General features: G+C 35.1%; 1 protein-coding gene across 3 annotated transcripts in view; it reads left to right on the top strand.

Annotated features, from left to right (window-relative positions):
• The window catches only part of ZFPM2 (zinc finger protein, FOG family member 2), a 456766-nt gene that overhangs the window by 25574 nt on the left and 414136 nt on the right, over positions 1-17056 (top strand). The window contains exon 1 of one of the 3 annotated variants that reach the window (XM_072734070.1): positions 1753-3024. The exons of the other annotated variants lie outside the window; for them this stretch is intronic. The gene's annotated coding sequence lies outside the window, so the exon portion shown is untranslated. Of the gene's footprint in view, positions 1-1752; positions 3025-17056 lie in introns of those variants that run through there. 3 annotated transcript variants of the gene reach the window in all.

Below are 17056 nucleotides of genomic sequence, written 5' to 3'. Positions count from 1 at the left end.
CTATGGAGTTAAGCTGCAAAGCAGGAGTAGATTCTTGGGTGATTCCATGTTCTAGATGGCCCATAGAGTATTTTGAGTCTCTAAGGTCAATTCTAAAAGCGTTTCATTGGTATCTATCAATGAAAGTCCTCATTACCATTGTTATATTTACCAGTAGCAGTCAACATTAATGGAATCTAGACAAGCTCAAGGTATAAGGACCCAGGCTAGCTGAGGCCCTTTTTAAAGCTTTGTAAGGGGCTCAAGGGCTCAAGCAGTGGGTTCAGGTGGTCTAAAGTTTTTTTTGAAAATTTCAAAACTAAGTTATTTTAACTATAATTGATTACGACTGCTAAATCATTCCTCTTTAACTTTCTCTCTGTCATACTTTGAAACAGTGGCAGGCATAATTGGTATCATGGAAAGGAGAAGTTGAACTGGAAAAATAATTGTATATTTTTAACATTTGCGGTTTACTAAGATTTCTCTTTCTAAATAAATATTTACTTTCATACGCATTTGTATTTTCAGTTTTGTATTCTCTTACCGAGGACCCCCACCCCCAATTGTATAAGCTTCAGATCTTTCAGTACCTGAATCTGTTTTCTTTGCCACTTCAGTATGTGATGTAATTCTAAGTGCCACAAATAGAAAGACGCATAAGCCATTGTCCTTTATACTAAGTTATAAACAAGTTATGCAGTGAAGGAATGTGATGATTTCATGATTGGGTCAATGATCTATTTGAAGAAATGATTAATGCTGATATAAAATATGTTTTTTTACAACTATACATGCATGGACATTTTTATTATTAAATAAGAAATTATTAATTTAAACAAAGACCAGCAGTGCCTATTATCCCTCAAATCTTAGAAAATTGTTTTGCAATCTAATATATGTGTATGTTATTCTTATGGCAAAGGCAAAGGGTTATGTTATTGTGTGCATCTCATTGCTTAGGGAACCAAGGTATGTATCAAGACTGTTTTTATGCTTTAGGGAAAAAAATCACTTTGGCATCAAATCAAGTGAAGGCAGCTGACAAATTCTAAGGATCTCTAAGAAAGAATTTTTCCTCTATCTTAATTGATAATAATAGGTTACCAAACATTATGCTTTCAGGCAACCTGGAACTTTTTCTGTAACTTTTACAAACGTCTCTGTGCTCTGCATCTTTTTTCCAAAGTTCAGTTTTATTCCTGTTTCTGTGTTCTGTGCTGATAACTGCAACTTTTTGGGGTCCTTCTTTTCAAAACAGTTCTGTGATTTCAAAGATGACATAGTCAGATGTGCTGTGACTGAATTCCCATACAAAGTAGCATTATTTCTTCTATCAAGGGAAGCTCATGCTTCCTGAAGGGTATGGAAGCTTCTCCAAGTGCTTGGCTAGCTAGCAGGCGATCTTTTCATATCTTCTACCAAGCAGACTGGCTCAGTGGGAAAAAATGCTATCCAACGTGTCCAAACTCAACTGGTGTGAGTGCAAAAAAAAAAAAAAAAAAGGATCAAATTTCATTCTCTTTGTGTGTCCTGTTGTCAAGATTGGTTTAATAGAGAGATTGGAAATGCAATGTTCTGTTATAACATTGTTATTAATAACACCAGAATAAACTGTATATGTAGTACATATACTTATTTCAAACTCCCAAGTGGGATTTGATGATTCCATCATTTTCTAGAGTGTACTGTTACCTTTTTAAATTTCTATTTAAAAATCAATTTTATGCGCATGACTATTTCTAAATAGTTGATTTCTTCTGATTTTAGTGTTTAATTACAATACACCCCAAATTGGCAAATATTTGAAAGATTTCTCTTCAAAAAGAAAAAACAGACATTAAATATTGTCATGATATATTTTCTAGTAGGTAAGTGGATAGATTTAGTTCTTGGCATGCTTGCTTTAAGTGTTACATAGAGTTAAACTTAATGGGAGGGACATACAAAACCACTTCCTTCCTTCCTTCAGTATATCCTTGAGAGTCAATGTTATGAAGTTATGATAAATATAAATGTGTCTTACCTATTACTTCTGGAGAAGGGAAGAAAACTTTTGAGAGTCTTCCTAATATAATAGGCATAAGACATAATACTTGTTAGGCATTTTATATACTCTTAATTTCTCCTATTTCATATAGGACAAGCATAATTGACCACATTTTAGAGACCTTGTTTAGGGTGCCTGCAATTGACAAATCCAATGTTTGGACCAGGTTTGGGGGACTCTTCGTAATCTCATTTTATCAGTGGAAAGGATTTTGCTGCAAAATGGAAGAATCCAGTAATGAATGCAACATAAGGAATTTCTGGAGGCGATTGATATGTCTGTCATCTTGATTGTGATGGTTTCCACAGGTGTATGCATACATCTAAACTCATCAAATTACATACATTAAATATCTGTCACTTTTTATATATCGATTTTAAATCAGCAAAGCTGTTTTAAAAATATGTGCACAGACATATCCAGGGGACATTTTATTATAAAATCAGAAAAAAATAAGATTGATTAAAAAAAGAGATGAGATCATGTAGGTGAAAATGCCTTTTAATAGATCTGGCACATAAACACCTGGCAAAGATTAGTCAGTTTTGAACCAGATGCAACTCTATATATAATACAGAATGAACTGTCAGGAGAGGAGTGTCATACAACTTTAAAAAAGGAGCTTTGGAGGTTAATCTGGGCCTTTTGTTCACTTTTTTGAGAAAGTATGTTTTTGAAAACTTTAGACAATTTTAGGTGATACAAGCCCCCTCCGCCCCCGCCCCGGGAACTCTTACGCATCAGAAAGAAAAACTTATTGAAAGCCTTTTACGTATACCATTTCAAGAAAGTATTCAATCTAAGTGTTGTGATTATTCTTTTTTTTTTAAGATTTATTTATTTTAGAGAGAGAGAAAAAGAGGTGAGGAGAGGAAGAGAGAGTCCCAAGCAGACTTGGCGCTGAGCGCAGAGCCAGATGCAGGGCTCAATCGCACGACCCTGAGATCACTACCTGAGCCAAAACCAAGAGTGGGATGCTTAACCGACTGTGCCACGTAGGTGCCCCTGATTATTAACATTAAAATGTTAACATTAAACATTAACATTAAAATGTCAATTTTCTGGTCATGAATCAAAAGCCTGTATTGAACATAAAATTTGTAGTCATTGACGTCAGTAAGACCCTATTTTCTCAAAGCTTGTGAGATTTAGCTTAGGGTTTTTTTTTAAGTTAAAAAAATTATTTAAATTCAGTTACTTAACACATAATGTATTATTGGTTTCAGAGGTAGAGGTCAGCAACTCATCAGTCTTATATAATACCCAGTGTTCATCACATCACGTGCCCTCTTTTATGCCCCTCATACCTCATCCCCCATACCCCCTCCCCTCAGCAACCCTCCGTTTGTTTCCTATGATTAAGAGACTCTTTTGGCTTGTCTCTCTCTTTGATTTCATCTTGTTTTATCTTCTTCTCTACTCCCCTATGATCCTGTTTTGTTTCTTAAATTCCATATATGAGGGTTGGTATTGTCTCACAAACTTAACACATTACTTTTTTTTAATAGTAAGATATATCCATAAACCTTACTGTGAAAAATAAGCATATTTAATATGAGATGTGTGAAGGCCTCAGTTCAGAACACTGTTTCTCCTGTCTCTAAGAGGTTATATTTCGAATATGATGAGTAAAGTTTCTTACATTTAGTAGTAGGTAGTTGGTATGGGGAAGAGAAATGATGTACCAAACCAGTAGTGACACAATCCCCAAGGTGGCTTGACACATACTTTTACTTCATTCAGTGACGTGGCATATGTCAGAGTGCTTTGCCCTGTGCACAGTCTGAGCAATTTCATTTCCATTGTGTTCCCTTATAGTTTCTGTTTTATCCCCCATCTGGCTTATTCAAGTGTTTAAATTTCAAATTAGTAGCTTATCTTTATCATTCACTTTTGGTTTGGGGAAACATATTAACAGCCTTTGGACATGTTTACCATATTAAAAATAATAACAAAGAAAACAAAAATGATATAGAAAAAATAACATACTAAGGGTTATGTTTAAGTCACAGATGATCCTGGTAAATTACCTCAATGCAGTATTCTTAAACTATTTTTCTAAAATGCCCATAACCAATCTCGAGAACATTGAGAAGTCTGTGTGTGTGTGTGTGTGTGTGTGTGTGTGTATAACATTTGAAGTGTTGGGACTGGACAGTTGATGAAAGTAAATCCTACACAGTAGTTCGTTCTTTCCTTATACATTTTGTTAGGTTTTTGAGACTTTTCACAGGTCTCATCATAATCTCTGTGATGAAGATGAAGAATGAAGAATTATGTAGTAAGGACCAAGAAAACAGTAACAACAAAGCATAATATTTTACATATATATACATGTATATACGTATATGATGCTGAATAATCCATGCTTTACATGTTTATATATTCTTTTTTAAATGGAGGCACTTATATAAGAAGCCTAGACTTAGAATTTACCATTTTCATACCATTTGAAGCAATTCAAATTGCTTTTATATAACCCTTATATAAGGGTTCTCTGTTATCTCTGTCATGTCTGATTAAATGACACATAAAATTTTCGTCTTGGCTAGCTGTGGCCAAAATGCTGATGTGTTTCCTTATGAATTTTTCTATATAGGCAAAGTGAAATAAAAAATTGAGGCTATTGTTTGTGTTACTCAGTTTTCCAAATAATTTCTCATTTTTATAGCAGAAATATTTCTTATTTCAGTTAAAGCAAAAAAGGATATTAATGGTTAGTGTGTACTGTAATCATGTGAAAACTCAGGGATTGGAATATACCATTGATGTTTTTTGCATTTTACCTCCTATTTGTTCCTTTTCGAGGGTCAGGTAATGGGGCATGCACAACAGTAAACCAATAAAGGTACCAGCAGATGATCCATATATTAGATAATCCATATGAGAATAGACAATCAGAATCCCCTTTACAATTATGTAAAAATATGACTGGGATTTGGAATTTCATTTATAAGTTTGAAATCTGGAATTTGGTTGATTTTATTTGCAAATGATTATGAGGTTGAACAGCGCACACTCTACTTGATCCCGTGTAGTGAATTCTCATACGATCAGCATAGATAATGGAATATTTCCTTTCCTACTTAAAAAGCATTTTCAAAAGGTTTGTAAATATTTGTTTCTTAAGGATCCATTTATCTTCTTCCTCTGTTCCAAAAGAACTATTATAGGTTTACAGAAAAAGATGATAAATGAGCCCAAGGAGTCTGGGTTTAAATTGTCCCCTATTAGGTTGTACTATTATTTAGTAGACATGCAAAATCTTTAAGCACATTAGTATTAACTGATCAGGTCCTGGATTTTTTTTTTTAATTTTGAAATGAGAATAAGTCAGTCATGGAGCTATTCTGGCTTTTATTTATCCGTAGTTAGATCCATATGAAAATTCAATGTAACCAGAAAGAAAGAAAAATAGCTGGAAGACATTCCTTTTCAAAGGAATGGCCTGGACTTCAGCTGCTCGATTCCCATTCAGTTCTGAAGGCCTGAGTAATATGGTCTGTAATTGTATACAAACCTTGTAACAAAGAATGTGACAACAAAACCCATCTGTTCTTAGTTATCCTAGTACACAATACAAGGTAAAACCTGGAATGAACCAGTGGGTATTTTGATTAATTGAACTTAACTGATGGTTATCCAGAAATTCTGTTGTATTACAACTTTTACTGAAATTCTCTGTGTATGCCCCTTTTAAGGCGATCATAATGAAACTTATGGTAATTTAAGACCTTCTAGAAACTCTGCGTCATCCTTCTAAATGATGAAGCTCATTACATGCATTACATAACTTCAGAGATGGAGACAGAGAAGATGTAGAATTCTGTATTCGATGTGTCCTGACCCCAATGTTTTACAAAAGCAATATAAATAAAAATACATAACAAAATACATTGGTTTTCTGTTTTCTATATTTTTATGTTTATGTATATAATCATAATATAGATATAATTTTATTGTGCTTATAAGAAGTATGTTCCCTATTTTTAACACGATCTTACTGATTTTCATTTTGCATTTCTGCTCTTTAGTCTCTCAGCTGATTTATTATAATTTATCTACACATTCTATTTTAAGGCATTTGGCTAGTGTCCAAGTTTTATAACTGTTACTGCAGTGACTAAATTAATGCATATAGTTATTTGCTTCTAGGTTTTTCTTGAAGGATATATTTTAGGCAGTTAGATTAGTGGATTAAAGGATGTACACATTTTAGGAGGTTGGGGTGAAGAAGGAAAGATAAAGAAAACAATTAGCTTTGGCATTAGACTTTTAGAGTTTCTACATTCTTGGAAATTCTAGAATACATTGATTTTGGAGTATCAATGTTAAGTTTTGGGGCAGGAATCAAACAATCCAACAATTTGGTATCATTCAACGATAAGTACAAAGGCTTAAGGCAAGCAGCCCATCTGAGAGTCTTAAAGCAATTCAAGTGCCTAATAGTGATTTTCTGGGTTGGGGATGTGTGTTGAAAATGCAAAGAAACATGGCAATCTACTCCTCATTGACCATTTATTCCTAATGTTATAGCACAAAAAGGAGACAGAAGGTTCCACTCCAAAGTTTATGAAATACTCGAGTAATAAAATATCCAAAGAAGGGAACGACTGGGTGGCTCAGCGGTTGAGCATCTGCCTTTGGCTCAGGGCATAATCCTGGGGTCAGAAGATTGAGTTCCGCATCAGTCTCCCTGCAGGGAACCTGCTTCTCCCTCTGCCTATGTCTCTGCCTCTCTGTCTGTGTGTCTCATGAATAAATAAATGAAATCTTAAAATATATATATATATCCAGAGAAGAATAATCAAATAGATAAGAGTAATGTAGATTTTGGATAGGAAGGCTTTGTATTGACTGAACCTTGATCTGAAAGTTAAAGAAAATGGAAGCTTTTTGGTAGCAAGAAGAGAAGGATGGCTTTCTCAAGGTAGGGAGAGAACAAAGAAAAAATTAAGCAAATTATAATTTTGGGGGTACACTGAACAAATGAATGAGTTTTTGCCATAGTATTTTAGCGTAATATCATACTGTTTATTTGTTGGTGACTTTTGGAGGATACAGAATGGAGTCATATTTTCCCTGATATAAGAATCACTCTATTCTGTTTTATTTCAAAGTCATAAAATTTACATCGAATTTAACTGGAATATTTAGGTGGAAATTCAGCTTTGTATTTGAAGATCCTCAGACTCCTTTCATCGAAATCTGGGTTTCCCTGAAATTGAAATTGTGTTCACTGTCTTTATATATTTAATGGTTAAATGTGGTTCACAGATAATATTGCTGAACAAAAGTGTAAATAAGTAAAATCTGGAATATTTACTGGCAAAGAAATATTTCTTTATTCCCCAAGCCAAATATTTATCTCCTTTAAAATTTGTATTCTGAATTCTTGGTGTGAAAAAATAGGCGACCATTTTTCCCTTTGGATAAAGTTTGATTTTATATAAAAGCAAAACATACAGCATTTAATTAGTGGAGAAATTATGTAGCCAAATGATTGCAATATCCCTAGAATGCAGCAGCCTCAGCATTCTCTTGAAAGCTTGTTAGAAATGCAAATTCCTGAATTCTACTCCAGATTTACTGGTTCATAAATTTACTGGCCCCTTGAGGGAGGGGCCCTGGAATCTGGGTTTTAACAAGCCCTTCAGGTAGTTCTTAGGCATGTATAATTGAAAAAGTTGCTAAATTAGGTTGTGTTTTTTTTTTAAAGCCAAACTTAATATGGCCAACTGGTGCCTAATCTTTTAAGCGTAATGCATTTCAGGTTTGGGACTAAGTCTTGGGTGCACTATGGATGGTACTGTGCTGCTTTTTGTACATTGCTGGATGTCTTAAATGTTGTTTCATAAAAATAACATTGTAATTTTGTGCCCATAGTAGAAGCTTAGTTTACCATGCCTAACTAAAATATGCTTGCTTCTTTTATTACTTTAAATTGTGTATTTTCATTTAATTTCATAGTTTGAATTCATATGCTTTAAAATGTGTATTTTCTACATCTCAATTATAATTTATATAATTACTAGGGCATAGTTTTTTAAATCGCCCTTCAGTGAATTTTGTTAAAGATAATTAGTGGGATTTATGGTATTGGCAACACATGAGCCCACATCATTTCAGCACTGAGGAAGAGCATGTCTTTAATTTGTAAACAGGTCCAGGCATTACTCTTTTCTTCTTTTTCTTCTTTTTTTTTTTTTCATTTTGTTTTCCAGTTCTTTTGAAGTGACTTTACAAAACATCCCATTTCACTATCTTTCTTTTCCCTCTCATTTTCTAGATATGTTATTGTGCTTGAGCAGATGAGAATGAGAGTCAGGATTTGCTTTCTAGTTATCTTTTTCTTAGTCTCCACAAATATTGTTCTAAAAGCAGAACCCAAATTGCTTTTTTGCTTGTCAAAAAAGTCTTTAAATGTTAAAAGACCTTATTTATCTGTCTGCCTGCCTATATCCACATCTACGGCCTACCTACCTACCTACCTACCAATTTATCTAGACCAGTCAGTTATAGTTAGGGCAACTCATCTAGATTGTTTCGCTCTGGAGAAAAACATTCATGTATCAAAATATGAAAATAAGCTACATGTGTTGCATAAGGTTGGAGCTAAATATACAGCTTAGGAACATAGTTTACTTACCTGGGGATGTAACAGAGGCATCTCTTGGGTTCATGGTTTGAATCATGTTGCTTGGTAAGCAAACATGTAATCTTCAAATATTATAATTAATAATCCTTTAACTTCCTAACTTTGGCCTTTCTCAGGCTGTTTTTGGACTATCAAAATTCTTTCTGAATTCTTCTGAAGGGACTCCTCTCTGTACTGTCATAATACACGTGTGTGCGCCTCCCTATCGGAAATCCACTTGGGCTCTGTTCGAGTGATTTAAGAGGTCTTCCCTGACCACCCCGTAGAGCATATGCCTCCTTCCTTTGTCAATGGTTGTCACTCTATTCTGCTTTATTTTTCTTCAAAGCATTTATCATCACCTGAGATAGGTACTCCACGCAGGTAAGGACTTGTGTTTGTGGAGTTGTTTTAAGCAGTCTGTGTCCAGAATGCTGAACAGATCCCTGACACCAGAAATATTCTAGGATTAATTTTCTTTTTCCCTCTTTTGGAATATAAATTCTGTTAGAGCTGGAATTCTGTCAAATTTTTTACATCTCCGGTGCTTGAGTGCAGTGCTAAGCGATGGTAACCAATCAACAGTAATTGGTGGATGGTAACGTGTAAGTGGAGGGAAGTTGAAACATATTTTAGTGGGTTAATGCATTTGTGTTTCTCATTTGCATCTTACTGGTTTTCATATCAATGTCTTGCATTAAGAATTCCTATGTTAGGTGTTTTCATATTTCCCATTAGGTGTTTATTTGAAATTTTTTAAAGGAATTGGAGTTTTTATCAAGTGCTCAATTCTAAAAATTGTTTATTTTCAGTTTCTACTATGAATTATTTGGGCTTTTAATATACTTTAAAGCATTGATAAACTGTGACTTAATTATACAGGTATCCTGACAAGTTGGGTTGTGACAGTAGCCTAATGAGCGTAATCACCCGCTTCCTGGACCATTGTTGTCCAGATGTAGCTGTACTTTAAGCAATCAAATCTAAAAAAGCGGAGGGCTCTCATGATAGACTGGTTCAAGATGCAGCAAACCACTTCTGATGCTAACTTTTTACACGAAGAAATGTGATTAAGATATGTTAAATGGAAATCTATACAAAACCAGTGAAATTGTTAAAATATTCAAATATGCCATACTGTAACAAGAAAACACTGCAATGCACTGAAATCAGCAGTAGAACAGCTGTGTTTTAAAGGACAGTACTTTGAATGTCACTTGACAATTTGCTTTCAATTAGAAGTAATTTACAGGAAGATGCCCACAAGCTAATCTTTACAGGATAATTAAGTTCCATTTTCTTTACTTTTAATTAAAAAGCAGAAAAGATTTAGCTGATCCATAAAAAATGTTCTGTTTAAACATTCATCAGACTTCACACTCTTTTTTTGTTATTTGTTGTAGCAGATGTTATCAAAAGTGCAGTCTGCTCTGTTTTAAACCCTGATTTGGAAAGTGAAACATGAGTTGCAGTAGGCATGTACTGGTGAGGTATGATCATTCAACATCTGTATGTTCAAAGAGGATATAACAGATACTGCTGTTCCATCCCTTAATTGTGTCTGTCTGATGCATTTAATTGTACTACAAAACCACATATATTAAAATGAGAAGCTGTGCAACTGTCAATTTTGAACGTGATACATAGTAGGATGGCACTTAAAAAAAAAACACCTTTACTTCAAATGTCTTAAATATCTGTCGATTCAGACATGACATATTTTTCATTGTAATTTCAATAATATAAACTTTGACACTGAGTATTTTAACATGAGAACTTACTGAAAAGAAAGGAGATTTAATTCTAAAGTCATTTAAAACTGTTCTCTGGTTCTTAACGTGGCTCTTAGCATCACTGCTGTTTTTATTTGGCAAAATAAAATATATTGCCAAAGACATTCAGAGCTTTGATTTTATAACTTACTATGGAATGGGACTATTTTTTTTTTTAAGCTGATGATTGCTGAGTAGATCGTGATTAGTCAGGCTTTTCTTCACGTTCAGACTGTGCTAAGGAATTGCAGCAAAGATTCTTCAGACAGAATTCTTTAGTTCAGTATTATGGTATTTGCTTTTTTTTTTTTTTTTTGACGTTTTTTGGCTATTTAATCAATCTGTATTGACAGTAGCTTTTTTTTTTAGGATCTAAAAGATTTCCATAATTTGAAAAAAAAGTTGAGCCACTATAGAAAAGTATACGTAAAATTTTTTTAAGTAACAATTTCATTCACTACACCTTTTGTCAAACAAGCTTGATTTTCAATTTTTTGATCGATGAGTACCTAAAACTCAAAGATCCTATTGAAGTTGCCCATGTTGCTTACTTTAAAAAATTCTGTTTCCCACTGTTTGAAGGAAAGCTGCAAATGATAAGACAGGGTGCTCATGAACCCATTCGTTTATTGCTTTTGCCATTTAGATTTGTATAAGTAGGGAATACGCCCAAAGGCACTTTGACCAATATAGTTTAGGAGACTGCAAAATAAAGAAATGCAATTTATTTCAGCATATATTATAAATTTCAGGTAGGAGCTTAATTATAATAATCACAATGCATTCATTTAAATGGAGTATGTGTTTGAACATGTAAATGTCATCAGGTTTTGTAATGAACTGGTGAAAACGTATGCTTCTCTATTGAAAGGATAACACTGGAAAAAGATTAAGCATGCCCTGTCTTCCCCCTTCCCTCTTTTCTTTTTGGTAATCAACACCTGGTTTGATTACATCTTTTTGAACTCTGAAAGCTATAGGATAAACTCTTTACATGGAAGTTTTTATGAAAGAGAACTGCATCCAACAGTAGTTAAACTTTCCACATTCAGGAGAATTGCGTCTTTTCTTGTCATCCTATAATTCAGACTTCCTTTAGTAAAGGATAAGCAGTTTTGTTATTGTTCGTTATTGTTCAAGACAGTGTAGTGATGTCCATTTGGTGCTTGGTTTTCAAGTTTATGGCTGCTTTGAGGAGGACAGATTCTTAGTATATGTGGTGCTTGGAGGAGTTATCAGCTGACCTTAGGCACGTGTACCTTGTCTACTCCACCTAACACATGGCTAGTACATGATTGGTTCTCATTAAATATTTATTAAATGGCTGGTAGACAATAAAATTTAGACAAAACTCCATTTGATACAGTACACACATTTTATGAATTCTGTTTCCCCTTCCTCCCTCCTACCCTTTCCTCCCTTCCTTCCTTTCTTTTTTGTAAGATCAAAAGATCTGTGATCTAAGAGGCTATAAGCTATTGTGTTACCTACCATCTCCTTCAGGGCTGTACTTCTTATAAAGCTGGAAGTTGTGAATACTGACTTTCTTGCACACTATATGTGTAAAAGAACGAAATTATTTTTATAAATATGGAAATAATGTCTTCTTCAAGAGATGAAGACTTTTTTCTTGTCTATACTTAATTTTTTTGGTTTTCTTGTCGATAGTTGTTGTGGCTCACCTCCTCCCCACCCCCCACATTTGATTATTCTAATGTTTTGGGCTTTTATTTTTATAACTAAATATGTTTGTATTTCTTGCCTATATTTTCTAGAAGTGAGTCTTGAATTTCCTTCTCTGTTGCTTCACCTTGCTTGTAATCCTTCCTATCTCACGTCTATCAACTTGTTCTTCCAAAAACAACTGACAACATGTCATCATTGCTTAAAATCTGCTATGGCTCCCTATTACCTATATCATTACATCCAGATTTTTCTCTTTGGTTCTAGGACTTTCCATAATTTGCATTACTTTTCCTTTTTCAAGTTATTTCTTATACTCTCTAGGCCATAAGGAACCTCTGCTCCAGCAAGACAGTATTGCTCTTCCTATACCCTCTCCCACAACATCCATTCACTTTCAGTTGCTACTCCATAACCTTTGCTCATATAATGCCCTGCCTTTCCCCCTTCATCATCTAAATCTTCCATATTGAAAAGGTCTAATGGAAGTTCCACATGTTCCAAGAACTTCCCAATATTCTTCCAACCCACAGTAAATACTCTGTTTTATATTTCTTACGCAAAAATAATGTCAGGCATTTTGACATTTGTTTTCTTTTTCCTTTTTTTAAACAAAAGATTTTATTTATTTATTCATGAGAGACACAGAGATATAGGCAGAGGGAGAAACAGGCTTGCTGTGAGGAGCCTGATGGCGGGACTCAATCCCAGGACCCCGGGGTCACAACCTGAGCCAAAGACAGATGCTCAACCACTGAGCCACCCAGGTGCTCCTGACGTTTGTTTCCTATATTTTTTTTTCTACATATAGATTAGCTTTGTCTCCATATGAGGAATGTAAGCATTTTAAGAACAGAAAAAAAGAGTTCTTATGCCTTTTTTCCTTTTTTTGTAAACCTTAAATCACATAGCATTATGGTAAGCAGGTGGTAGGCATTTATTTCATGTCTTGTTTCACTTTTTTAAAAAGATTTTATTTATTTAATGATACACATAGAGAGAGAGAGAGAGAGAGAGAGAGAGAGAGAAAGAGAGAGGCAGAGACACAGAGACTCCATGCCGGGAGCCCGATGTGGGATTCGATCCCGGGTTTCCAGGATTGCGCCCTGGGCCAAAGGCAGGCGTCAAACCAGCGAGCCACCCAGGGATCCCCTCTTGTTTCACTTTTAAAAAGAGACTGTATATTAGAAATTCATAGCTGCATACATATATTGGCAGAAAATATTAAATAATATTTTCTCATACATTTAGAATAAGCTTTTTTTTTTTCCCCCAAAGACTTGGGGATTATGTTTCATGTTTGTTTCTAGAACAATTTACTGCCACTTAGGAAAAAAAAACATTCTTTTAAAAACAATTAGTTAGCTTTAAGATAGAGATAAATCATCAGTTTTTAAGGACTATCATTTTAGTTCTCACTAACTCATTTTGGAGCTAATATGTTAGTGAAAGGAAGGACGTGTAAGTCATCTATCTCTTTAACCATAGAGTGGCAGTGCCACCATGCCACTGCCTGTTATTGGGTTCATCAGAGCCTTTACGTATTTGTAATTATCCTTCCATAAATAGTTTGCAGCTTGACCATAGCATTTTGCCACTCTGTTAGAATAAGGCACAAGGTCCAAGTTAAAAGCAAAATCCTCAATGAATTTAACAAAATTAAGCAAAGAGCTTTAGGTTATAAGAGCAGAGTTAATGGATTCAGCTGTTCTTTACTTTCACTTTAACCAACAAATTTTGCATTCATTTTCCAGATGTGAGCCTCATTCAATTAAAATGGAGTAAAATTAATTTTGTGAAACTGTTATATCACCCCTGGAGATAATTGGAGATAACCTAGTATGGCACAAAACTAAAGCTAGCAAATCAGCATTTATGGGGTTGGTTTCAGTAACTATATTGCGGAAGTATTTCAAGATTAATTTTTAGTGCTTATTGTGAACTTTGCTGGGATTGTTCATGTGACTTAGCTGTGACCAGAGCTGGATTATGATGGAATCCTGGAATTCAGAAACAGCCAATCCCAGAACCAGAGACAGTATAGGGCAGTGCTGCTAGTGTGTTTGGTTCAACGACCAAAGCCATCAGCAACGCCGGGAAGCTGGTTAGAAAAACACGTGTGTGGGCTCCACCTCAAACCTATTAACCCAGAATCTCTGGATGGAGCTCAGGAATAGAAAATAGTAACATGCTCTCCAAGTAAACTTTATATATTCTAAAGTTTAAGAGCTACTGTCTGTGGAACCCTAGAGTTCAGCCCTCATCATTATCAGACAAATCCATCCTTTGTATTTCAATGGAACAAGCTATATCTAATGATTTCTAATTTCTCACTCATTGCCATAAAATGCAAATTGAATCAAGGTTTTTTTAAAAAATATATTGCTTATTTCACAGTTTTCATCTGTATTCTGAAGTGTATTCTGAACAGATTCATCTGAACTGATTAAAATGCAAACAGAAGAGTTAGATCACTTCGATAAGCAATAGAAATTCCACAATCTTTCCTAAGAGCAAACGTGTGCTTTATTCAGCTTTGTGTCCTTCCAACCTAGCAGAGAACAAAAGCAACTGTAGAGCAGTCTTATTTTGGCCCTGTCTTGGCACTTGATTTGTTTCATTTTGGCACATGGCTGTGTTCTTTTGTCATACAGGAAGCTATCTGCAGAATCAGTCAAATCTCAGATTCTTTGAACAACTTGATCAGGCTGATGTTTTCCTAATGAACAGAGGTTGTTAATCTCCATACCAAATAATTAATTGTTTTTACCTATTGAGGTGCTAAATAATAAGTGACATGGAATTCTATATTAGTTATGAGACTTTCATTTTATTTTTTTAAAGATTTTATTTATTTATTCATGAGAGACACAGAGAGAGAGGCAGAGACACAAGCAGAGGGAGAAGCAGGCTCCCTGCAGAGAGACTGTTGCGGGACTCGATCCCGGGACTCCAGGATCACGAACTGAGCCAAAGGCAGATGCTCAACCATGGAGCCACCCAGGTGCCTAATATGGGACTTTTAAAATAACTTGAACATTTCTTGAGATCTTCAAGTTTTCATAGTTTGTACATAAATGTGCTAGTCATATATTGGTCCCTCTAGCAACATCACATAAATAAGATCATTAATTAGTATCATTTAAGAATATAGATTACATTAGCTCTCTGTCTTCTCTGGACTCGGAGCAGCTCTCCTGCCACAGCCCCTCGTCCTCCGAAAATGTATGATTGTGCAAAGTTCATCTCCACCCTCTTCTTAGTCAGGAGCATCTCTCAGCTATTGAGCTGATCACTGTCTACAGTGGTGCTAAACTCACTGGAGACACTGACAGGTGAGAGCAGCAGCTTGGCAGCCCTGCATCCCCTGACCCCACTTATTCCTAACCACAGCTTCTGAACCAGCACTGTTTCAAGGGACATTGACACAACAACCAAGTGCATTGGGTCTGGGGCTGCCAGTGGTAGGGATGGCTGGCTCTAGGGTTGGAATTGGGACTGTGTCTGGGAGCCTTATCATTGCTGATGCCAGGAAACCTGCTCTTCTACACCATTCTGGGCTTTGCCCTCTAGGGGCCATGGGGTTCTTTTGCCTGATGGTGGCCTTTCCCATCCTCTTCTCTATGAGAAGTAGCCGTCTCCACCTCCCATAGGTCCTTCTCCTGCATTGCATCTGTCTTCTATGTTCCTTTTCCTATACTTTTCCAGGCAGCTCGGGTTGGCTCAGGGTTTGACAGGGAAGACAAATAAATACTGTATTAAATAGAAAAATATAGAGATAATGTTAACTTTTATAGTTATATAAATTGTTTCTGAAATGAACTTTCATAATAATGCTTTATAGAAATTGCAAGCTGGACTGTAATTGATTCTGTATATATGAATGTGTGTGTATAATATGGAAATCCTATAGTATATTAGAGTATATGAGGATAATTTTGGCTTTGTCAATTTAGTGTAGATTAGAGCTGAGACTCATAACTTTCAAGGCATCTAAAAGTAAAATCATATTGGATATGAATTGTTAAGCATTTATTTAGGTAGCATTTATTTAGAGGTAGACTTTGTCCTACCAAAAGATTTTCTCTACCTTCTTAGGTTGTGGGGTAACAGTAGTTATACTGGACCTGGGTTGATTGATCTTTATATTGGTGCTAAGTCTGTATTTTACATCTAACTGATTGTATTGAATTTGTGTTATGTCTGATACCTGCTGAAAAGTTATAGTGCCCTAGAGGGTTATTACCATTAGTGATACAGAGATGCTGTGATGATAGGCTCTTCTTTTCATCTAGAAGGACTCAGATTTAGGCATGCTTAGGTTTTTATTACATTCTGTTTATTATATTCATTTATTTTAATTTAATTGATGTTAAATGCCAATTATATCATAATGCTAGACTCTTGGAGGGTAGAAAAGGCACATTATGTAAATAAAACACAAGATTTATTTTTTTCCTCAGAAGGATCTTCCTCTGTAAGTCTATGTCAGGGAAGACTGAATTTGTCCCAATGTGGAAGGAGCTGTTTTCATTAACCCATTAATAATAATATTAGCACCTTGTGCCATTGAGCTTAAATTTGGTACATTTTATGGATTGATTCCAAGAATTTTGGTATAGAGTTTCCTGGGTTCAAGAGAGTGACCCTAGATCTGAGGTCACAAATAAAAGTTTGGTTTTGCTTTGTTTTCTTCTAACAGGTGCTTTTATTATCTGACAGTATTTCCAAATTAAGCCAGTTCTGTTTAGAGCTTTGGAGGATGCTAAGACACCTACCATGGGCAAAGAAACTCTTGGTTAATATTTTTCTTCTTGCTTGTTTTCTTTGTCAGTGGATTTGTGAAAGTGCCCAAGGTTGGATGTATATCTTCAATCACATTTATGTGCTCAAGAACTTTGAAAATCAGACTTCTTGGATATTACATGTTTACTA

This window comes from Vulpes vulpes, chromosome 13, assembly GCF_048418805.1.
Source record: "Vulpes vulpes isolate BD-2025 chromosome 13, VulVul3, whole genome shotgun sequence".
Classification (NCBI taxonomy): domain Eukaryota; kingdom Metazoa; phylum Chordata; class Mammalia; order Carnivora; family Canidae; genus Vulpes; species Vulpes vulpes.
This window is presented reverse-complemented; position numbering and strand designations above follow the sequence as displayed.